Source organism: Mus musculus, chromosome 6, assembly GCF_000001635.26.
Source record: "Mus musculus strain C57BL/6J chromosome 6, GRCm38.p6 C57BL/6J".
In the NCBI taxonomy this organism is placed as follows: Eukaryota; Metazoa; Chordata; class Mammalia; order Rodentia; family Muridae; genus Mus; species Mus musculus.
The window spans coordinates 25157619-25183991 of record NC_000072.6 but is presented as its reverse complement, the minus strand read 5'-3'; the positions used below and the strand labels follow the sequence as shown (position 1 = coordinate 25183991).

Here is a 26373-nt window from a genome sequence, read left to right as displayed (position 1 = left end):
CTGAAAAGGCAATGCTACATGATTTTTAATAGTGACAACGTATTATTCCCTTTCTCTAACCAACTCCAGTCATACAGGGAAAGGTATTTTAGCCTCAGGAAATTAGCCATACTGTGGAACTTTTTGCACTGAAGTCTGAAAGATGCTGAAAAGCTCCCCGCAGGGACATTCTCCTGGTACGTTGGCACTAAGATGCAAAATATAAGTATATTGATGTAATTCAAAACTTACATACTGAGTAAAATATATGATTTTCTGTAGGAAATAATGCCTAAAGAAAGGTAAGTTATTTGTTTCCATCTATAAGAAAAACTATTGCTTAGGTCTTGAGAATCTAAATATACATTCTAGAAATGGGGCTAATAGCAGCAAACTTGGGGGTAAGATTTTACCTCCCCAAATATGCTATAATGGTTTTTTGTTGTTGTTTTTTGTAATTATATTAATTTTATTGGTTTTGTATGTCTTGCTTGGTGTTGTGTTATAATCTTAATTAAGTATTTTTTCTTAGTGCATATGACCATTTGATTATAAGATGTCTTTATTTTGAAAAGCACGTTTATAATTATTTAAGTCAGTCATAATATTTAATATGATGACTCAAGCTGACTTAATATGTATACAGAAATATTTTACCTTAATGTATTTCTAAACAAATATAATAACAAGAAAATAATTTTCTAGATTTTTAAGCAATTGAGTTGTTTTATGATTGTTTTCCATTTCTTCCCTAAGAAATTACTGAGGTTAATTTATTTTGCACAAAAGATATTTTTCTTATCCTTGAGATTTTAGAACGAATTGACTTTTTAATTGACTACTGAAATTATAAAAATATTTTAGAGGAGAATTTTGACTTCTCCGAATCAGAATGTTTGTGGTACACAGTGACAGGGTGAGAAAAAAAAATGAAAATTATAGTTCGAAGTTACCAGGGTGTGATCACAATTGGGCACTGTTCTCATGGAGTGGCCATTATTTTAGCCCCACATGCTTCATCAAGTAATTAAAGGAAGGGCTACAGGATTCATCTGAGGGGAGACTGAACTACATACTGAGGCCCCACGTGGAAAAGTTCTGAATCTCAACAAAGCACGTCATGCGCTTCTGTGGCTATTTCCTAGTGGAACCTATTCTTTCACAAAGTTACCAAATGCTACAACACAATCAGCGATGCAAAAGACAGATGAAAGTCGCACGAGGAGGTAGAAGGGCGATTATCTCATGAAACCTTCTTCCTATAGATGAGTGGAAAAAGAGGGGAAGGCACTCCTGTGTATGACCTGTGTCACGTTGGAGTTGTTTCCCATATGTCTCATATCAAGTATTCTTATGGAGATGACAACCAGATTTGAGAGTTAATTGACACAGGAACAGTCTCTGAGGACTGTGCATCTCCCAACCTCCTCAGCAAAACAGCAAAAATCCCTGAGATTGTGTTCTTGTTTTTAAAACTTAGTTAACAGACTTTTGCTCACATTCTGGCTTCTAAGGTATAAAACATGCTTGGTTTGCAAACGCTGATCCTTAGAGAGCCACTGTGGTTGCCTCCTAGATGACTGTCCATGTTACAGTAATTGCCCTCCCAGCGCAGATATAATTAGGGAAAATTAGTTGGTAGCTTTATTTTTTGTGTCTTCCCCTGAGTCTCTTTATTCTAAAGATTACTGTTTTTCTCTAGCTTTAATATTTAAGCAATAAATACAAAGCTTCTAGGTGAATTAATTAAAAAAAAATCTACAAAGTATTTTAAAAATCAATGTATACATACAAATATATTATGCAGACTGAATAGGTTCTATTTATGCATTTAGAAATACATATGTGTGTACATGTGTGTGCACATGTGCACATGTGTACATGTGTGAGCAACGATTCAATAAAAGAAACATGAATTTGAAAGAAAGCAAGGGGGTACGGAATGAGAGGGGTTGAAAGGAGGAAAGAGAAGGTGAAATTACACAAATATATTATAATATGAAAAAATTTTAAATAGTTTAAAAGTGACCTCACCCCCTAAAATCTATGATAATGACAGCATACACATTATGAAAGTAGTACCATCATTCAGTAAGATTAACACACACACACACACACACACACACACACACACACACACACACACATGTGTATGTACATATATATGAATCAAACTTAAAACCAGATCTTCCAATTCCATTAAATGAGCTTACCAAAGGCGTACCTTTAGTTCACAGTAGCATGTTGAACGCGTTTTCAATGGTTCAGTACAGGTTTTAATAAGCCCATCTTGAATGTGGCTTAGGAGACTGCAGAATTCCTCTGCCTTTTCTATCTTGTCTCTTGTAATTCCATCAGTATATGTTCTAGTTAAAGTAGCCTTGCTTTGCTCTGTAACTGAACTGTTTGATATGCTGGATCAGGCTCCTCCCCCTACCCCTAACCCTTCTTGTGTTTGCTAGATGACATTCATATTTGGTTCAAGTCAATGTGTGTGTGTGTGTGTTTGTGTGTGTAGCTTCTCCTTGAATATCTTTATACTAAACTAGCTGTTGCCACTTTTACTCTCTTAAAATACTTCTAGCATAATACTAACTATTCTGAACTTCTATCCTTTTTTGGGTTTTCTGTCTCCCACAAATTCAAGACTAAAATTTCAAATATCATGTTTTTTTATCATATATTAAAATTTTCTTCCAGGGTATGGCAGAAAGCAGATTTAAATTTGACATGTATTGAATAAACAATAGAGATAGAGACTTCAGTACTTTCTCAAGTTTAGGGATATCCCTTTATCATGAGAAATGTAACATTTCTTTTTAACCAGAAATTTATGAAGTATTTTGTTTTGACGTTTCTTTTTAATAATAATATTTTATATATGAAATTTAATAATATATACAATAAATTTTGCTACTTTGTATCCTCCATTCTCTCTTCCAAACCCACCTAAAATGCTTCAATAGAACTAAATGTTCACTTATTTGCCCTTTTATTTTTAACCCACTATGTTCAATTTATATTGGTGACAAGTACATGGGTGGGAGGTCATCCACTGGACTACAGGCAACCTCCCAGTGTGCAATCCCTTCCCCTAAAATAATGGGATTTTCTTCTCTCATGAGTCTGGTAAATCTTTAAAATGACATAACAAACATCTGATACATAAATGTTTCAAGATATATTATATCTATAACACACTATACATACATATATCACATAACAGCAAGAGAGTTATCTTCTCAGATTATGGACTCTGAGAAGACTGGAGAACATGAGTCTATCACTGTAAGAATTTGAGAAAATTTCCAAGCTGAAAGTAGCAACATTCAGCATAAGTGGGATAATACTGGTGAATCAAATATAATAAATATTGCTCTGAGTATGTTTGCCATTTTGCTGATCTTGTTAAGATTACTATAGTACAAAAATATTTTATCATAAATGTATCATAAATGAGTAAGTTGCAAAGATTGACAGAAATTGTGATAACAAATTTTCTGAGAATATACAACATATGGGATATTCTTAACACAATTATTTGGGAATCAGTTTTAGTTTAACTAGTTCCATCAGGATAAGTCAATCTTAGGTACACTGTTGGGGTGCTATAGCACTTTGAAAAATGAGCTCAGTATAATCATTTTTAAGAAAGTCTGTCTCCATAAATCCTACAATATAATATATAGGGGGTTTTGTTGCTGTTTAATGCTAACTAAAGTAATTGTACAATGACTGAAACCAGGCTTTCTCAAATTAAAACATGTGTATTTGTTATTTTAAAAAGTTCCTAGTGGACACAATAGACTATAATGATTATTTGTGGTCAGGAGATCATATAAACCCTGCTTAATAATATCTTATTATAGGTCTCATTTTTATAAGCTGTTTTTATAAATGCCACCACTTAAGCTGGTTCACACTCATTACAGGAAGCTAAATTATTTATGAAGATGATAGTCCAAGCCTACACTCATGGTGCTGAGTCTTAGAGTCAGGTATTTGCAGCACTGCACTAATTTTCAGCAGTGCTATGTCCTTTTGAGAAAAATATAAGATTAATATTTTAATTTTACTTATGATCACTTCACTCTAGAATGTGTTTGAATGTATGAGAAAGGTAAGATGGTAGATCAATAACAGTGAACTTTAGATAAACTAATGTTTTCCCTCTCCTTAATTCAAAAGAGATAAACAATCTCACCACTTTGAAAATAATAATCATGGCAAAAATTAGAAAGCAAAGCAAGATAGGGTCTATTTAACATAATTCAAAATTGATCTTGGTGTTCTAATGAATAAGGCATCTCAAGAATCCAGTGTGGTGGTTTTGCAAACAATCCTTAGTGATATAATCATTAGCTAAGCTGGTTGGGTTTATTTGAGAATATAGTTGTAGTGTTAATCAGGTCCTAAATCTCCTAGTTATCTCAGTCTTAAAGTCACACTCTACACTGAATGATAGCAAGTTTATTATATTCTTTTTTAAAATTTTTTAAACTAGGTATTTTCGTCATTTACATTTCCAATGCTATCCCAAAAGTCACCCATACCCTCCCGCCACTCCCCTAGTCCCCCACTCCCACTTCTTGTCCCTGGCGTTCCCCTGTGCTGAAGCATGTAAAGTTTGCGTGTCCAATGGGCCTCTCTTTCCAGTGATGGCCAACTAGGCCATCTTATGATACATATGCAGCTAGAGACACAAGCTCTGGGAGCTACTGGTTAGTTCATATCGTTGTTCCACCTATATGGTTGCAGACCCCTTTAGCTCCTTGGGGACTTTCTCTAGCTCCTTCATTGGGGGCCCTGTGATCCATCCAATAGCTGTCTGTGAGCATCCACTACTGTGTTTGCTAGGCCCCGGCAGAGCCTAACAAGAGACAACTATATCTGGGTCCTTTCAGCAAAATCTTGCTAGTGTGTGCAGTGGTGTCAGCTTTTGAAGGCTAATTATGGGAAGGATCCCAGGGTATGGCAGTCTCTAGATGATCCATCCTTTCATTTCAGCTCCAAACTTTTTCTCTGTAACTCCTTCCATGGGTGCCTTGCTCCCAATTCCAAGAAGGGGCAAAGTATCCACACCTTGGTCTTCTTTCTTCATGAAGTTCATGTGTTTTCCATTGTATCTTGGGTATTCTAAGTCTCTGGGCTAATATCCACTTATCAGTGAATACATATCATGTGAGTTCTTTTGTGATTGGGTTACCTCACTCAGGATGATGCCCTCCAGGTCCATCCATTTCCCAAGAATTTCAAAAATTCATTCTTTTTAATAGCTGAGTAGTACTCCATTGTGTAAGTTTACCACATTATCTGTATCCTTTCCTCTGTTGAGGGGCATCTGGGTTCTTTCCAGCTTCTGGCTATTACAAATAAGGCTGCTATGAACATAGTGGAGCATGTGTCCTTCTTACCAGTTGTAACATCTTCTGGATATATGCCCAGGAGAGGTATTGCTGGATCCTCCGGTAGTACTATGTCCAATTTTCTGAGGAACCTCCAGACTGATTTCCAGACTGGTTGTACAAGCTTGCAATCCCAAATACAATGGAGGAGTGTTCCTCTTTCTCCACATCCTCGCCAGCATCTACTGTCACCTGAATTTTTTATCTTAGCCATTCTGACTGGTGTGAGGTAGAATCTCAGGGTTGCTCTGATTTGCATTTCCCTGATGTTTAAGGATGCTAAACATTTTTTCAGATGCTTCTCAGCCATTCAGTATTCCTCAGGTGAGAATTCTTTGTTTAGCTCTGAGCCCCATTTTTTAATGGGGTTTATATAATTTTCTGGAGTCCACCTTTCTCAGCCTGTTTATTCTTTGTGTAGAAAAAGGCCATTGACTTGTTTGAGTTACTTTTATATCCAGCTACTTCACTGAAGATGTTTATCAGGTTTAGGTGTTCTCTGGTGGAGTTGTTACGGTCACTTATATATACTATCATATCATCTGCAAAAAGTGATATTTTGACTTCTTCCTTTCCACTTTGTATCCACTTGAACTCCTTTTAATGTCGAATTGCTCTGGCTAGGACATCAAGTAATATGTTGAATAGGTAGAGAGAAAGTGAGCAGCCTTGTCTAGTTCCTGATTTAGTGGGATTGCTTCCAGCTTCTCAGCATTTACTTTGATGTTGTCTACTGGTTTGCTGTAGATTGCTTTTATCATGTTTAGGTATGGGCCTCGAATTCCTGATCTTTCCAAAACTTTTATCATGAATGGGTATTGGATTTTGTCAAATGCTTTCTCCACATCTAATGAGATGATCATGTGTTTTTTGTCATGAGTTTGTTTATATAGTGGATTACATTGATGGATTTCTGTATATTAAACCGTCCCTGCATCCCTGGAATGAAGCCTACTTGGTCAGCATGGATGATTGTTTTGATGTGCTTGGTTAGCAAGAATTTTATTGAGAAGTTTTGCATCGATATTCATAAGTGAAATTGGTCTGAAGTTCTCTATCTTTGTTGGGTCTTTCTGTGCTTTATGTATCAGAGTAATTGTGGTTTCATAGAATGAATTGGGTACAGTACCTTCTGCTTCTATTTTGTGGAATAGTTTGTGAAGAACTTGAATTAGATCTTATTTAAAGGTCTGATAGAACTCTGCACTAAACCCATCTGGTCCTGCGCTTTTTTTGGCTGGGAGACAAAAAAGGACTGCTTCTATTTCTTTAGGGGATATAGGGGACTGTTTAGATCATTAGTCTGATCCTGATTTAACTTTGGTACCTAGTATCTGTCTAGAAATTTGTTCATTTAATCCAGGTTTTCCAGTTTTCTTGAGTATAGCCTTTTGTAGAAGGATCTGATGGTGTTTTGGATTTCCTCAGGATCTGTTGTTATGTCTCCCTTTTCAGTTCTAATTTTCTTAATTAGGATGCTGACCCTGTGCCCTTTAGTGAGTCTGGCTAAGGGTTTATCTATCTTGTTGATTTTCTCAAAGAACAAGCTCCTCCTTTGGTTGATTCTTTGAATAGTTCTTCTTGTTTCAACTTGGATGATTTTGCCCCTGAGTTTGATTATTTCCTGCTGTCTACTCATCTTGGGTGAATATGCTTCCTTTTGTTCTAGAGCTTTTAGGTATGTTGTCAAGCTGCTAGTGTGTGCTCTCTCCAGTTTCTTTTTGGAGGCACTCAGAGCTATGAGTTTTCCTCTTAGAAATGCTTTCATTGTGTCCCAAAAGTTTGGGTATGTTGTGGCTTCATTTTCATTAAACTTTAAAAAGTTGAATTTCTTTCTTTATTCCTTCCTTGAACAAGGTATCATTGAGAAGAGTGCTGTTCAGTTTCCATATGAATGTTGGCTTCCTATTATTTATGTTGTTATTAAAGGTCCATGGTGACCTGATAGGATGCATGGGACAATTTCCATATTTTTGTATCTGTTGAGGCCTGTTTTGTGACCAATTATATGGTCAATTTTGGAGAAGGTACCATGAAGTGCTGAGAAGAAGGTATGTCCTTTTGTTTTAGGATAAAATGTTTTGTAGATAACTGTTAAATCCATTTGTATCATAACTTCTGTAGCTTCACTGTGTCCCTGTTTTGTTTCTGTTTATATGATCTGTCCATTGATGAAAGTGGTGTGTTGAAGTCTCCCACAATTATTGTGTGAGATACAATGTGTGCTTTGAGCTTTACTAAAGTTTCTTTAATGAATGTGGCTGTCCTTGCATTTGGAGCATAGAAATTCAGATTTGAGAGTTCCTCTTGGAGGATTTTACTTTTGATGAATATAAAATGTCCCTCCTTGTCTTTTTGGATAACTTTGGTTTGGGATGTCGATTTTATTAGATATTAGAATGGCTACTCCAGCTTGTTTCTTCAGACCATTTTCTTGGAAAAATGTCTTCCAGCCTTTAATTCTGAGATAATGTCTGTCTTTTTCCCTGAGATGGGTTTCCTGTAAGCAGCAAAATGTTGGGTCTTGTTTGTGTAGCCAGTCTGTTAGTCTATGTCTTTTTACTGTGGAAATGAGTCCATTGATATTAAGAGATATTAAGGAAAATTAATTGTTGCTTCCTATTATTTTTGTTGTTAGAGTTGGCATTCTGTTCTTGTGGCTGTCTTCTTTTAGGTTTGTTGAAGGATTGCTTTCTTGCTTTTTCTAGGGTGTGGTTTCTGTCCTTGTACTGGTTTTTTATGATATTATCCTTTGAAGGGCTGGATTCATGGAAAGATAATATGTGAATTTGGTTTTGTCGTGGAATACTTTGGTTTCTCCATCTAAGGTAATTGAAAGTTTGGCTGGGTATAGTAGCCTGGTCTGGCATTTGTGTTCTTTTAGTGTCTGTATAACATCTGTCCAGGATCTTCTGGCATTCATAGTCTCTGGTGAAAAGTCTGTTGTATAGGCCTGCCTTTATATTTTACTTGACTTTTTCCCTTACTGCTTTTAATATTCTATCTTTATTTAGTGCATTTGTTGTTCTGATTATTATGTGTTGGGAGGAATTTCTTTTCTGGTCCTGTCTATTTGGAGTTCTGTAGGCTTCTTGTATGTTCATGGGCATCTCTTTCTTTAGGTTTGGGAAGTTTTCTTCTATTATTTTGTTGAAGATGTTTGCTGGCCCTTTAAGTTGAAAATCTTCATTCTCATCTACTCCTATCATCCGTAGGTTTGCTCTGCTCATTGTGTCCTGGATTTTCTGGATGTTTTGAGTTAGGATCTTTTTGCATTTTGCATTTTCTTTGATTGTTGTGCCAATGTTCTCTATGGAATCTTCTGCACCTGAGATTCTCTCTTCCATCCTGTATTCTGTTGCTGATGCTGGCATCTATGGTTCCAGATTTCTTTCCTAGGGTTTCTATCTCCAGCGTTGCCTCACTTTGAGTTTTCTTTATTGTGTCTACTTCCCTTTTAGGGTCTAGTATTGTTTTGTTCATTTCTATCACCTGTTTGGGTGTGCTTTCCTGTTTTTCTTCAAGGACTTCTACCTGTTTGGTTGTGTTTTCGTGGTTTTGTTTAAGGACTTGTAACTCTTTAGCAGTGTTCTCCTATATTTCTTTAAGTGAGTTATTAAAGTCCTTCTTGATGTCCTCTACCATCATCATGAGATATGCTTTTAAACCTGGGTTTACGATTTCAGGTGTGTTGGGGTGCCCAGGACTGGATGAGTTGGGAGTGCTGCGTTTTTATGATGGTGAGTGGTCTTGTTTTCTGTTAGTAAGATTCTTATGTTTGCCTTTCACCATCTGGTAATCTCTGGAGTTAGTTGTTATAGTTGTCCCTGGTTAGAGCTTTTTCCTCTCATGATTCTGTTAGCCTCTATCAGCAGATGTGGGAGACTAGCTCTCTCCTGAATTTCAGTGGTCAGAGCACTTTCTGCAGGCAAGCTCTCCTCTTTCAGGGAAGGTGCACAGATATCTGGTGTTTGGTCCTGCCTCCTGGCAAAAGATGAAGGCCTGAAACAGGGCCTGTCCCAGAAGCTGTTAGCTTCTGTAGTCCATTCTCTTACCTGCGCAGACTAGTCTTGGAGGGATCTGGGAGCCAAGATGGCTCCCCCAGGTGCTCCAGCAAAGCCCTCCTGGGTGGGGCAGACACCTCTCTTCTGGCAGGAAAGGTGCCTGGATGTCTGGAGCCCGAAAGGGGTCTGCCTCAGACGCTGTCCTCTTGGGACCTTGTGGGTGTCCGCTGACTCTGCGCCCAAGGTGACCCTGTGCTGGTGCTGACTGAATGGGACTTGTGACCCTGGTCAGGTTGGGTTTTCTTCTTCCCTAATGCTGTCTCAGGTTCCACACAATTGGAATGGAACAGAAGTTGTGTTCCACTGACCAGTGGTCCTAAGATTGCATGGAGAATCCTCTAGGGACCTTGGGGGTGTCCTCTGACTCTGTGCCCAGGTGACCCCAAGTTTATTATATTCTTAACCTTCATTTTCAAGGTAAGTCAACTGATAAACTAAGAATGACAAAGCTCAAACTTATTAGTATTAGAAAATCAACTGCAGAAGGAGACCCAGATTATTTCATTAGTTGGTGAGAAAGTATTTGACAAAATTCAACACTCCTTTTTGATAAAAGTCTTGGAAAGATCAGGAATTCAAGGCACATACCTAAACATAGTAAAAGCAATATACAGCAAACCAGACGCCAACATCAAACTAAATGGAGAGAAACTTGAAGCAATCCCACCAAAATCAGGGAGTAGACAAGGCTGTCCACTTTCTCCCTACCTATTCAATATAGTACTCAAAGTCCTAGTCAGAGCAATTAGACAACAAAATGAGGTCAAAGGGATACAAGTTGGAAAAGAAGAAGTCATACTATCACTATATGCAATTGATATGATAGTATACTTCAGTGACCCCAAAAAAGTACACCAGAGAACTCCTTTAGCTCATAAACAACTTCAGCAAAGTGGCTGGAAATAAAATTTACTCAAACAAATCAGTAGCCTTCCTATACTCATAGGATAAACAGACTGAGAAAGAAATTAGGAAAACAACATCTTTCAGGATTGTCACAAATAATATTAAATACCTTGATGGGTCTATAATCAAGCAAGTGCAAAATCTGTATGACAAGAACTTCAAGTCACTGAAGATAGAAATCAAAGAAGATCTCAGAAGATGAAAAGATCTCCCATGTTCATGGATTGGTAGGATTAATATAGTGAAAATGGTGATCTTGCTGACAGCAATCTAAAGATTCAGTGCAATCACCATCAAAGTTCCAACTCAATTCTTCACAGAGTTAGAAATTGCAAATTTATGTGGAATAACAAAAAACCCAGGATATCAAAAACTACTCAACAATAAAAGAACTTCTGAGAGAATCACTATCCCTGACCTCAAGTTGTATTACAGAGCAATAGTGAAATATGAATATTTTGTAGAATGGTGTTTCAGTAGCATCATCTTCTCACTCCTTTGAACCAATACTTTCATATGTACAATTTTAGTAGAATTTAAAATATGCAAAGCAAGCCTGACTATTCATATGGGGTAGCAGAATTGAAACTCATTTACACATCTGTATTGCTACTGGTGATAGTACCTTATTGCTTATCATAAATTGAGAAAAATATATTTGTTAGTGTCATAATTTAATTGACCAGTACTACAACCATTGCCTGTGACACAGTCAAAAATATTTCGAAAACATTTCATGTACTAAGTTATGATGATTAGAGTCTTTTAAAAGTCATTTAAAATATATGAATATTGTTATTGAAAATTATATAGGTCCTGTTTTTTTAACAAATATAAGTCTAACTAATTTAGTTTTTTAACATAATGTTAAAACCAAAGTGGAAAATACATGATTATGTTCATACCACCTAAAGCCATCTCTAAAATGTGTATTTTTCCCAGGAGTATCTTAGGTATTACCTTTAAGGTTTTCAGTTTTGTAGTAAAATTTATTATTTATTATGTGTAGAGATTAAACATGTAAAAAGATAAATACATTATTTTTTAATTATAAAAAAAACTGCATTGTATTGGTACAGAGACAGGAAGATAGATCAATGGATAGAAAAAATGAACCCACACAGCTATGATCACTTGAACTTTGACAAAGGAGCTAAAGCCACCCAGTGGAAAAAAGCATTTTCAGCAAATGGTGCTGCTTCAATTGGTGGCCACCATGTAGAAGAATGCAATCCAATCCATTCTTATCTTCTTGTACAAGGCTCAAGTCCAAGTGGATCAAGGACCACAACAGAAAACCAGATATACTGAAAATTATAGAGGAGAAAGTGGGGAAGAACCTTGAACACATGGGCACAGGGGAAATTTTCCCAAACAGTAAAACAATGGCTTATGCTCTAAGATCAAGAATCAACAAATGAAACCTCATAAAATTGCAAAGCTTCTGTAAGGCAAAGGGCACTGTCAATAGAACAAAACAGCAACCAACAGATTGGGAAAATATTTTTACCAATCTTACATCAAATAGAGGGCTAATATCCAATATATACAAAGAACTCAAGAAGTTAGACTACAGAAAACCAAATAACCTTACTAAAATATGGGGGACAGAGCTCAACAGAAAATTCTCAACTAAGGACTCTCCAATGGCTCAGAAGCACTTAAAGAGATGTTCAACATCCTTAGTCATCAGGGAAATGCAAATCAAAACAACCCTGAGATTTCACTTCACACAAATTAGAATGGATAAGATTAAAAATTCAGGTGACAGCAGATGCTGGCAAGGATGTGGAGAAAGAGGAACACTCCTCCATTGCTGGTGGGATTGCAAGCTGGTAAAAACACTCTGGAAATCAGTTTGGTGGTTCCTCAGAAAACTGGACGTAGTATTACCTGAGGACCCCGTGATACCAGTACTCCTGGGCATATACCCAAAAGATGCTCCAACATATAACAAGGACACACATTCCACTGTGTTCATAGCTAACTTATTTATAATAGCCAGAAGCTGGAAAGAACCCAGATGCCCCTCAATAAAGGAATAGATACAGTAAGTGCTGTACATTTACACAATGGAATACTATTCAGCTATCAAAAACAATGAATTCATGAAATTGTAGACAAATGGATGAAAGTTGAAAATATTATCCTAAGTGAGGTAACTCAGTCACAAAAGATCACACATGGTATGTACTCACTGGTAAGTGGATATTAGCCAAAAAGAAACTTGGAATATCCATGATACAACTCATAGACCATATGAAACCCAAGAAGAAAGATCATACCAAAGTGTGGATGCTATAGTCCTACTCAGTAGGAGGAAGACAGTAACCTCTGGGAAGTAGAGGGAGAGAGGGATCTGGGAGGGAGAGAGGAGTGGGGAGGGGACCAGTTCACATATGGGAAATATGAGGTATAAGTATTGAGGGTTAGAAATTTGGAATTCATAATTTTAACAGACTTTGATTTCCAGAGAAAAGAGATCTCTGAGAGAAAGAAAGAAATATTACTACCCAAGTTTATATTGAGAGGATCTGGAGAGATCTCTCAGTGTCTAAGAGTACTTGCTGCTTTCCCAGAGGACGAGAATTCAATTCCCAGGATCAACATGATGTTTTATAACTTGGCATCCCCTATTTCCAGTAGCCCAACATCCTTACCTTGCCTCTATGGGCACCAGGCATTTGCATGATACACAGATATGCATGCAGGCAAAATATTAATACCCATACTTTTTAAAGGTGCTTGCTGCTCTTCCAGAGTTTAGTTCCTAGAACCCACATGACTGCTCAGAAGTCTCTGTCATTCCATTTCCTACGACTCTGAGTCCATTTTCTCACCTCACTCATGCATACGACACAACTGAACTCAAGCAAACCTACACATACATGCATAAATAAAAAAATGAAACTGTAAAAATGCATAGCAGTTATTACTGTTTCCATTGGTTTTGCTGAAGGAAGGTAAAGTGTAGAACACTTTTAAGGAATCTTACTACAAAAGTGGGGGAGTAGATGGATGGCAGTAATTTTAAGCAGGGCAGAAGGTACTCACTGTGGCACAGATGAAAGGACTTGCAATGAGCATGGAAACTCCTGCAGAAAGTTAATAGGGAGCCCTTGATGTGATGTGGATGATGAATTAGACAGTTACAGCTTGGAAAATGGAGAATAAGAATGCAAGACAAGGTTTGTAGTTGAGGCGATATTCACTGGGCCATATACCCACTGTGATAAAAAACAAAGCAACAACAACAACCACACAGTCAATAGTGTTAATAGTGATTTGGGCTGAATGGTGGAACTTTAAAGACCCAAGGAGAATAAAATATTACATGAGGTCAGACAAAATTAGATGTCAAGAATGCAGTAGGAGAATACAGTAGCTCTATGCAGGTAAAATACAGAGAGTTCTTGAGGAGATAAGACCACCCAAAAGATATCTATCTATCTACCTACCTATCTATCTGTCTGTCTGTCTGTCTGTCTGTCTGTCTGTCTATCTATCTAATGCATATGAGTACACCATCACTGTACTCAGACACACTAGAAGAGGGTATCAAATCCCATTACAGATGGTTATGAGCCACCATTTGGTTGCTGAGAACTGAACTCAGAACCTCTGGAAGAGCAGTCAGTGCTCTTAACCACTGAGCCATCTCTCCAGCCCCAACCCAAGAGATCTTGTACAAGAAATTTCTGTTCTTTTATTTGTCTCTCATACAATCTATCCAAACCAAAGTTTCCCTTTCTTCTCCTCATTTGAATTTCCTGCAGTTACTCTGTCCCCCAGATCAACTTCTCCATTTCAGCAAAAAGCAGATTCCAAAGAATGACAACCCTACAGGACAAAACAAGATACAATAAGACAAGGTGGTCTTATTATCTTACTATCCCTCATAGCAAGTCTCTACAAGGTGACCTAATGGGAGGAAAACAGTCTTACGAGCAGGCAAAAACAGTTCAAGATACACTTGATCCCCCTGCCAGGAATCCCTCAAAAGCACCAAGCTAACAGTCATAGAATGTAAGCAAAGTTCCTGGAACAGACAAATGCAGGTCCCAAGCTTGCCCCTTCAGTAAGCCCATGTGAGTCCTAATTTCTGTTTTTGAAAGCATTTCTTGAAAGCCAAATAGCTTGAAGGTCTAACACTACCATTGAGCTGAGAGGTTCTGAATGTTTCTATCACAGTATTAGATGCAGCCTTACAAATTATGCAGATAATGTTCTATTTTCCTAAAAATATGGCTTTCTCTTTTTTGCTATCTGCATCTCTTGGAGAAAATGAAGCATGATTATGGAGGCACTTTGGAAAGAATTTCATCTTTTTGCAACAGTAATTACTTGAGAGGAATTCAGGAAAAAAAATAAATCTCACTTTTGAAAATGTGCCCTGTTTTCAGGCAGTTTCTGTAGATCACTTGGCGTTGGTTATCAGCTGTTCACAGATGCTCACTCCACAGTTCCTATTGCCATTCAATGTGCAATTCATAGCAGCTCGTCTTCTGTTTGATACTTCAAGGTTAGTTTGCAGTAAATTGACCTCTGTCAATGGTTCTGATCCTTATCAGTAAGTGAAGTGAGTTTCTACACTGGAGCAAAGGTAAAGTTACCAAATACACCCCAGAGACTGGTTATTGGGAGACATATTGGATACTAAGACACATCATCCTGCCTGTTGTTAGTCAACTCTGTATTCCCTCCCAAACACACATGAGGTTTGTAATAACCTATAGTCGTTTTATATGTTAAATGCAGTCTTTTAAAGAGGGAATAATGATAAAACTGATTCTGGAGAAAAGCGAATGCTATACAAGAACTATTTTGGTTATAAACATGCAAACTTTTTATTTTCTGTTTGTTTGTTTTGAGACAGGATCACATGTAACTCAAGTATGCATGATCTTTCTGTGTAGCTGAGAATGAGCTTGAATTATGACCTTTCCACTTCAGGTGTGCAAACACTTCTGAATTTTCAGGATGTGTGTGTGTGTGTGTGTGTGTGTGTGTGTGTGTGTGTGTGTGTGTGTGTGTGCCATGGTTGCGTGTAAGACAGCTATATTACTCTGAGCTGTCTTTTTGAGGGGACAAGTAGTGAACAAATGAAGCAAACAATATCCAGGAAGCATAAAAGTGCACAGTCCAAGTTTCTTCAGTGATTTCAATTCTATCAAAAACAAAGCTTATGAACACAGCTGGTACCCATCATGCTCTCCAGAGACCTGCCTGACACTCTGAAGTCGAGCTGGCACCCTAAGAAGTAGAACCAACAAAAGGTGTGACCTACAGAAATGGAAAGATCATCAGGGCCCTTGGAAGTATCTAAATTTGGGAGCTCTTTGTAAGTGTGCTTGGAAGCTGAAAGAAGCTTCCCATAGGAGCTGAAAGAAGACATCAGATCTCCTGTAATTGGAGCTGTAAATCATTGAGAGTCACTATGAAGATGCTTCAGACCAAACCTGGCTACTCTATAAGAATACTAAGTGTTCTTAAAAGCTAAGAGTACCATTCTTAAAAAATTTTAAAGGTACTGACTTAGTTCATGCTATTGGTTGTTTATTATTATTATTATTATTATTATTATTATTATTATTATTATTATTATTATTTCTTGCCCACCAAGAAAACTAAAACAAGATCAGCCTATCTTCTTCCTTCCTTCCTTCCTTCCTTCCTTCCTTCCTTCCTTCCTTCCTTCCTTCCTTCCTTTCTTTCCTTCTTTCTTTCTTTCTTTCTTTCTTTCTTTCTTTCTTTCTTTCTTTCTTCCTTTCTTTCTTTCGTTTGAGACAAGGTTTTACTCTGCATGCTATCATAGCCTGGAACTCAGAGTAATCCTCCTGCCTTATCATCCCAAGTGCTAAGATTATAAGTGCAAGGAATCATACCCTGCCTTCAAGGTAAACTCCCTTGTTATTGTAGGGGGAAGGCATTTTTTAAATGGCAAGTGTGTAGCTAGTGGAAGACAACCGCTAGGAATCAGTTCTCTCCTTCCACACTGAGATCATTATATTAATCTCAAGTCACCAAACGCATGCAACCTTCACCTGTTGCACTATCTCTATATATGAGACATTTTAAAATGGTCTGGAACTTTTCAACCTGGTATTCTAAAACTCTACTTTATAAAATATGCTTAGTTAATCAACAGAGTTCTCTAATCAAGTGACAGCATTTCCACCTTATAACTTGAACATATTATTATTATGAAAATAAGTTAAAATATAGAATTTTCCAGTGTTTGCCTGACCATTTAAGCTGTAAGACAATAAAGTCTTAGAATCAAAAGATATTATTTTTTCCTTTTTTATTAATCATTTCATTTGTTTACATCTCAAATGATACCTCACTTGAAGGAAACCCCATCCATCACCTCTTCATCCCATTATATCCCACTTCCCAGTTATCCTTCCATCAGTCCCCATCCCACATCTGCCTGTATGACTTAAAAATGCTCACATGATGATGAATGTCCCCGAGAGCTCTTGATTGGATTGTTAGTCTATTCTTGACAAAACTCCTGTGACAATAAATTGAATTCATAAAGTATACATTTGTAATTTGGACTGAGGATTTTGTCTTTCAAAATCTAGAATTTGGGAGCACATATCCTCAATAAAATCCAGTAAATAAATAAGCATGGTCTATGTGAAAGCTACCACATTGAAAAACAAAAGATGACCAAATGCCAGCTGATCTAATTTTAGAGCCAGAATGCTTATTGTCTATTGTCTTTTGTCACATTTTTCAGAAAGCTGTCAGCACAGCTCTAGGGCCCCAGAAAAGATACAAGGTTCCTGGGGAGGAAGTCACTGACTATGAGGACTGCAGTCTAAATAAAAGTTCACATAGTAAAGGATGAAGGTGGAGATAGAGTGAGAGTGAAAAATGACATCAACGCAGGAATCTGGACCCAGACTGTAGAACTGCTCACTCTACTTAAACTGTGAGAAATCCCAGAATTTTAATTTCCAATGAAAGGTTGCTATGAAAGTTGGAAAATGAATCATATTTTAATTTTTTTAAGTGGCTCATAATTTTTAAGCATTTTTATAATTTCTATCTAATAAAATTTATATTATATACTTATTTATCTTTATTCCCCCATTCTCTCTCTCTCTCTCTCTCTCTCTCTCTCTCTCTCTCTCTCTCTCTCTCTCTCTCTCTCTCTCTGTGTGTGTGTGTGTGTGTGTGTGTGTGTGTACAGGTACCCACTGCAGCCAGAAGGGGGCATTGGATATGTTTGAGCTATTGTTATTCACTCTGCAAGAGCAGCAAGCCCTCTTAACTGCTTAGCTATCTCTCCTTGTTTCTTTTCTATGAGCATGATAAAACACTGTTGCAGGATTTTCCCTGTCTAAACACATTAGGGCAGTGGGAGGCCTGTGATTGGACAGGGAAAAGGGAGATAGAGCTAAGAGTCAGAGAGAGAGAGAAGGATATCTCAGAGTAGGAGGAGTAGGAGGAGAAGGAAGATGGCTGTAGATGTGTACCACTTGGCATTTACCAGCCACAATAGTTATTTATGATTCTCACAAGGTTAGACATATTGGGAAAAGAAAGAAAGAAAGAAAGAAAGAAAGAAAGAAAGAAAGAAAGAAAGAAAGAAAGAAAGAAAGAAAGAAAGAAAGAAAGAAAGAAAGAAGTAAATATTGGGATAAAGCTTTTATCATTATCAATTGGCTCTGCAGGGCCAGGAAAAGATACTGCAACAGGCAGAGAAGTTGTGGTGGCAGAAGCAGGAGGCTGCCTGTTAACATTACATCCACACACCAGAAATAATGTGAATAGGAAGCAGGGCCAGGTTGTATGCTTCTAGAACTGCTGCCATTGAACCTTCCTCCAGGAAGCTCCACCTCTTACGTGGATCATAGTATTCCAAACAACACCAACCACTGGGGACCCAGTGTTCAGGTATATGAGCCTAGCAAAGACAGTTCACATTCAATCCATCTTAGACATGAAGAGGGGAAGAACATTGGGAAAACATTTTATTCACATGGAAGTATGACATAGCCTAGCCTGATTGCCTAGTTTGACAGCCTTCCTTTTAATAGATTATTCAGTCCATTCACAATGTTATGGACATAATTGACTCCAGAGCAACCTTTGGTTTTCTATAACTCTCATGTCTTTTTTGTATATATATACATCCATACCTGTTTTCCTTTTATTGTATTGAGTGAAGTACTTCTACAGTATTATTTAAATTTCTTAAATTACTTTTTAATTATATTTTGAGGATGGTTATATTGTTTAATGGTTATTTTAGAGAATATAGTATAAACTTCATGGATCACAATTGGTTTCCAATTTATAATAGCTTACTAGTTCTATTTAGAAACATTTCTATTTGGCATCTCTTTTCTTAGGTTTTGTAGTTCCACTGCTGTGCAGCAGATAATGACAAAAGTCTAGCAATACATTGCTATAGTTATTATTTTATTATCTATAGTTATTTTCTTACAACTTTGCACCCAACAACTTTCTTCATACAGTCATTGTTCCCAATATTACATTTATAGTATATGTTTGCTTAAAAAAAACTCTCTTTATCTTATTTGTCTGGGACTATCATGATTTTTTTTCCTTTTTTTTCCCCTAAGGTGACTTTCTTGGATATATTTTCAGTCGGCAATATCTAGGTTTTATTTATTTTTTTAGCATAGTGAATATGTTAGCACACTATTCTCCATCTTCCTTGATTATTTATCTTCTTGAACTTGCAGGTTACTTGTTTCTTTGTTGCTTTCAAGGTATCCATGTCTTTAACTTTTGGCATTTTTTTAACTGGAATGTTTTTATTGGAGTTTGTTTATCCTAACTAGAATTTAATGAGCTCTTCAATGTACAGTTACTGCATTATGACAAACATGGGAAGTTTCTCATCATAATGTCTCAGAACATATTATCTGTGCTGCTTCTGCCACTCATTGCTTAAGGAGATCCATGTATATAAAAGACCTGATGGACTGTACTTCTGAACTCTTTTAAGCTAAATTTATTCCAAAAAACATGTTTCTGAAGTAGTCGACTATGTATATTCCTTACCTCATGAGTAAACTTCATAATCATAGAATGACAGAAGACAAACAGAAACTGTCACATACTATATCACATCCTATCCTATCCTATCCTATCCTATCAATGTAAATTCACTCAATCAACTTCAAAATAATTCATAACCTGGAGATCAGCAGTTACTTGGGAAATAAGGCAGGGAAATACAAAAGAATTGAAAAGAATTCTAAAAGAATTGGAAGAAACTAGGCAATGACCCATACATTTACTATTGTATTTATGATAACATTCTAGTGCCACACACTGCACTCATGATAAAATTTCACTTTACAAGTATATGTTTATTTTCATATTAGTAAAGCTATTTGACTGGGAATTTTAGGCATTGTCCTGTGAATGGAGCAGAAAGAACTAAGGAAGGCAAAGGAATAATGCAACTACAATTGATCACACAGAGAAGCTTTCACTACCCTAGAAGAGCAGGTCAGGGTATAGCAGCTGCTGAAGTTACCTGAGAGGGAGCAGAGATGGCCAGTTAGAGTACGTTCCAATAGTGACAAGACTGGCCTCTACTAACAGTTGCCTTTGGAGGGTATGGAATTCGGAGATTTGAATTTTTCTTGTAACAAACTGTTTACATTTATATTACAATAATTCATTTTATTCCAAATTAAGGAATATCTGTGTTTCTCATCAACAGGTAGAGACTTGAGGCATAGGAAAAATTACAGTGATGGCCCCAAACACAGTCAAGTTATAGACAACAGAATCAGATCCATTATTATCAGATCCTCCTGTCTACAAACAGGAGGCAAAACCAGAAACATGACTGTAATAAAAAAGACAGGTGCAAAAAACAAGGATAGAATATATATATATATATATATATATATATATATATATATATATAATTTACATATTCTTAGAAAAATAGAGAAGAGTACAAAGAGTTCTTGTAAACCCAAATCCCATTTGTTCCACTGCTGACATTATTATTAACACAAGTAGATATATTTTAATAGGATATTATGGTACCATGATAGATAGATAGATAGATAGATATAGATATACAAAATTTGAGTTAAAAGTTGGTATAAAATATGTCTTATATCCAAAAAGTAATAAAGAGCAATAGATTTCAACTGATGCTTCATTCTACTCCTACGATGATATTGAATTTCAAGGATAAAGCAACAATCAATGGAGCATTCAGAAACACGATGTAAAGTGCATCCAATGGAGGAAAACTAAAGTTGCCTTCATACTTCTTTAAAATAAATACAATGCCAGAAAGAGAGGATAAAAGGAATAATGCCAACTGACCAAGGCATGCATTCTTAGGCAAGTTCTCTTCAGATATGAAAGCAAAAAGTGCTTTTCAAAATGCTGAAATCAGGGACTATGCAAACATGATTCTTTCTTCAAATGACTGTGACACTGCAAACTTTAGCCAATAGATGAAAACGGAAGCAGAAATGAGGAAACTAGTGAGACTCCTCATAAACTAACATAGTTTAAACATAAAAATGAGATTTTCAAATGGAGAGGACAAAACATGTTAAAATGAAAGTGAGATTTTTTTTTTTTACATTGACAAGGCAGTAGTCATAGAAAACAATCTGTACAATACAAACCTTGAAAAGTTAAAATTGAACCCAAATAAAGAAAGAGATGGAAATCATTTACAATAAAACAAAGAGAGGAACATCAAATATAAGGCACTGTTTCATTACTTTTCTTAGCAATAAATATATTTATGTTCTCTAGTTAATTTAGTTTATTAATTTTTATTTGATGAGTTTCTGAGAAATTAATACATATACTGATATCATTAACTTGCATTCTTTTTCTGTGACAAAATATTGAAATAATCAACTCACTAAGAGACAAAGTCTATTTTGGAGTGTTCATGTAGAGATCTCTGTCCATGAAAACCTAGTGCTGTTGCACTGGAATTGTGGTACCAGAAAAATTCATGACAGGAATATAATATGGAAAGATATTTACTCACAACAATATGGAGACAAAAAAGAAATGCAGGAAGAGCTGTCAATAGCCCTGTCAAAGCCTATTCCCAGTAACCTAAAATCCTACCCCTTGGCCCCCTCTATGAATGGTTTCAACTCCTTCCGATAATGGTATGCACTATGAGTTGAGTCTTTGATGTAAATTTGGCATTCTGACACAATTTAGGGAGATACTCAGAAAGATATCCAACCAACATTTCTCAATATGATTTTATTACTGATTTTCAGGGTATAATTCTTGAAACCCCAACCCCATTTGTCCCACTATCGACATCTTTATTACCACAAATAATTTTGGTTTAATAGAATGTTATGGTAATATAACAAATGTGAGCCATTTTTAACACACTTTTAAATAATGTCCATGTTTTACTCATATGCCCTTAGTAAACAACTAATATATTTACTCAAATATTTCATTCATGATGTTGCTTAAGGCTCTTCTTGGATTGAACTTCCTCCATTTACCTTTTTAATAATCAACAATTTTGAGAGGAGATGGAGAGATATTTTCTAGAATGTTCCTTACTGGGTATTTGCATGATGTTTGCTAAATGATTAAATCAACTGGTCATGACTAGACCTTGGCAAACAAAATGTGAGCTAACATTCTCATTGTATCAGATCAGGAGTAAATGCCATCTGAACTGGTTGGCAAGGCATTGGTAGAATTTTTCCTGACTCTACCTTCCTAGCCATGGGATGACTAGTGTGTACCTCCAGAGTTTTGTGTGTGGTCTTTGATTTCATTCAGTCTTTGCTTGTAGAAAAGGCAAATTAGAGCCTGAGCTACCATCACAGCTCTGCTTATACATATATTTATCAGTTCACTAGCAAACTATTTATGAGGCTTTTCTGCTGTCAAGGCCCTTCTATTATTCTCACATCCACACTCTGTATTTCAGATAACAGTAGTTGAGAGCAGAATATCTACAAAAGTTATTTGCAAATTTATGGAATTTTTCTTTGTTCCTCCCCCATTTATATGTTATGCCAGTAAGCATTAAGTATTAATACTATTTATATTTTGAATTATAATAAGATTTTGAAGATCCCAATTGTCTTACGGTTTCCTTTGCTGTGAAGAGGCACCATGACCAAGGCAATCATTTTAAAGAAAACAATTAAGTGGGGCTGGCTTATCCCTAAAAAGATTCAGTCCATTATCATCATACAATGAAGCATAGCAGCACTCAGGCAAACATGGTGCTGGAGGAGCCAAGAGGTCTACATATCCATGAAAACGAAGCCCGGAGCAGACAGACTATCTTATGGCCAGCTAGCAGTAGGATCCCAAAGCTCATCCCCATAGCTATACCATTCCTTCAACAAGGGCACTCCAACTCCTACAAGGTCACACCTCCTAAATATACCACCTGGGCCAAGCATATTCAAACCACTACACCATACACTTAAAATAATTACCTAAAACAGTATCTCACCACACATAGAGCCATGCCTCCAGTGAGAACTTTCAGGCCAAACAATTTACTCCTATGTTGTCACAGGCATTCTATAGTCCTTCATCTTCACAGTGAATTTTGTGAATAAATTCAGGTTCATGTTGTATACTATAAGACTATGTATTTCAAAGAAACTCATGCATTGGTCAAAGAAATGCTAAAGCTAAAACATTTCTAGCACAAAACATCCAGAAAAAACAAAAAACAAAACAAAACAAAACAACAACAACAACAAAAAAAAAAAAAAACTAAGAATGTACCAGAAATTTACAGGATGCCAAATAGATTGGACCAAAAAATAAATTCCTCCAACCCCATAATAATTAAAACACTAAATGTAAATAGCAAAGAAGAATATTAAAAGTCACAAGGGATAAAGGCCAAGTAACATATAAAGGCAGAAGGAGTAAAATTACACCAGATTTTTCAAGAGATTTTAAAAGCCAGAAGGGCATGGACAGATATCTTAGATTCTCTAAGAGATCACAGATGCCATCCTACACTACTCTACCCAGCAAATATTTCAATCACAATAGATGGAGAAAAATGATATTCAAAAATTTAAGCAATATCTTTCCATTAACCCAACCCACAGAAGATACTACAAGGAAAACTCCAACACAAGAAAGGTAACTATACTAAATAAAACACAAGAAATATATGATTTCACACCAGCAAATTCAAAAGAACACACTTACAATACCAATACCAACATCGAAATAAGTAGAACTAACAATCGTTGCTTATTAATATCTCTCAACATAAGTGGTCTCAATTTCCCAATAAAAAGACATAGAAACACTGAATGTATACTTTATCAGGATCAATCATTCTGCTACATAGAAGAAACATACTTCAGCAAAAAAGATAGATCTCCCTCAGAGTAAAGGGCTGGAAAAAAAGTTTTCCAAGCAAATGAACCCACAAAACATGCGGGAGTAGCCATTCTAATATCCAATAAAATAGTCCAAAATCAACCAGAAATATTCAAAAGAGGTGCAAAAAGGCATTTCATACTCATCAAACGAAAAAAATCCACCAAGATGGCATCTTATTCTGAACAGCTATGCTCCAAATATAAGGGAAATCACATTCATAAAAGAAATATTACTAAAACTTAAATCACACATTGGGAAACTTCAATACCCACTCTCACCAGGTCATCAAGCCAGAGACTAAACAGAGAAATAATGAAACTAACAGAGGTTATGAATCAAATGGACCTAACAGATATCTATAGAACATTTCATCTAAATACAGAAGAATGTACCTTCTTGTCAGAACCTTATGGAATCTTCTCCAAAAGTGATCATATACTGGGTCACAAAGCAAGCCTGAAAATGTTCAACAAATTTTAAATAATTCCTTATATGCTATCAGACCACCATAATTTAAAGTTAAACTTCAACAACAGAACAACAGAAAGCCTACATGCACATAGAAACTAAATAACATTCTATTCAGCGATCACTGGTTCCAGGGAAGAAATAAAAAATTAAAAACTTTTTAGAAAGTTCACTGAAAATGAAGACACAACATAACCAAAAATATAGGACACAATGAGAGCAGTAGGCTAAAAGGAAAGTTAATAAGTGCCTTCACAGAGAAATTTGAGAATTCTCATGCTAAGAATTTAAAGTACACCTGAAAGCTCTAAAAAGAAATAGAAGAAATAAAGAAGAAAGAAGAGGGGGAGAAGAGGGAGAGGAGGAGGGAAAGGGGAGGAGGAGGAGGAGAAGGAGGAGGAGGAGGAGGAGGAGAAGAAGAAGAAGAAGAAGAAGAAGAAGAAGAAGAAGAAGAAGAAGAAGAAGAAGAAGAAGAAGAAGAAGAAAAAGAAGAAGAAGAAGAAGAAGAAGAAGAAGAAGAAGAAGAAGAAGAAGAAGAAGAAGAAGAAGAAGAAGAAGAAGAAGAAGAAGAAGAAGAAGAAGAAGAAGAAGAAGAAGAAGAAGAAGAAGAAGAAAATAAACAAACCTAAGAGGGGTAGACTGCAGGAAATAATGAAAACCATGGATGAACAAATAATATAAAATACCTAGGCGTGACTCTAACTAAGGAAGTGAAAGATCTCTGTGACAAGAACTTCAAGTCTCTGAAGAAAGAAATTAAAGAAGATCTCAGAAGATGGAAAGATCTCCCATGCTCATGGATCGGCAGGATCAATATAGTAAAAATGGCTATCTTGCCAAAAGCAATCTACAGATTCAATGCAATCCCCATCAAAATTCCAACTCAATTCTTCAACGAATTAGAAAGGGCAATAGGCAGATTCATCTGGAATAACAAAAAACCTAGGATAGCAAAAACTCTTCTCAAGGATAAAAGAACCTCTGGTGGAATCACCATGCCAGACCTAAAACTGTACTACAGAGCAATTGTGATCAAAACTGCATGGTACTGGTATAGTGACAGACAAGTAGACCAATGGAACAGAATTGAAGACCCAGAAATGAACCCACACACCTATGGTCACTTGATCTTTGACAAGGGAGCTAAAACCATCCAGTGGAAAAAAGACAGCATTTTCAACAAATGGTGCTGGCACAACTGGCTGTTATCATGTAGAAGATTTTGAATTGATCCAGTTCTATCTCCTTGTACTAAGGTCAAATCTAAGTGGATTAAGGATCTCCACATAAAACCAGAGACACTGAAACTTATAGAGGAGAAAGTAGGGAAAAGCCTCGAAGATATGGGTACAGGGGAAAAATTCCTGAATAGAACAGCAATGGCTTGTGCTCTAAGATTGAGAATCAATAAATGGGACCTCATAAAATTGCAAAGCTTCTGCAAGGCAAAAGACACCATCAATAAGACAAAAAGACCACCAACAGATTGGGAAAGGATCTTTATCTATCCCAAATCAGACAGGGGACTAATATCCAATATATATAAAGAACTCAAGAAGGTAGACTCCATAAAAATCAAATAACCCCATTAAAAAATGGGGCTCAGAACTGAACAAAGATTTCTCACCCAAGGAATACCAAATGGCAGAGAAGCACCTGAAAAAATGTACAACATCTTTAATCATCAGGGAAATGCAAATCAAAACAACCCTGAGATTCCACCTCACACCAATCAGAATGGCTAAGATGAAAAATTCAGGTGACAGCAGATGCTGGCGAGGATGTGGAGAAAGGGGAACACTCCTCCATTGTTGGTGGGATTGAAAGCTTGTACAACCACTCTGGATATCAGTCTGGCGGTTCCTCAGAAAATTGGACATAGTACTACCGGAAGATCCAGCAATACCTCTTCTGGGCATATATCCAGAAGATGCCCCAACCGATAAGAAGAACACATGCTCCACTATGTTCATAGCAGCCTTATTTATAATAGCCAGAAGCTGGAAAGAACCCAGATGCCCCTCAACAGAGGAATGGATACAGAAAATGTGGTACATCTACACAATGGAGTACTACTCAGCTATTAAAAAGAATGAATTTATGAAATTACTAGCCAAGTGGATGGACCTGGAGGGCATCATCCTGAGTGAGGTAACCCAATCACA

General features: G+C 36.5%; 1 long non-coding RNA gene across 1 annotated transcript in view; it reads left to right on the top strand.

Moving 5' to 3' along the window:
• Gm30658 overlaps window positions 1-26373 on the top strand; it is a 57003-nt gene continuing 30630 nt past the window's right edge. Inside the window, exon 1 of the long non-coding RNA XR_377377.2 lies at window positions 1-176. This is a non-coding gene — a long non-coding RNA (predicted gene, 30658). The remainder of the gene's footprint in view (window positions 177-26373) is intronic.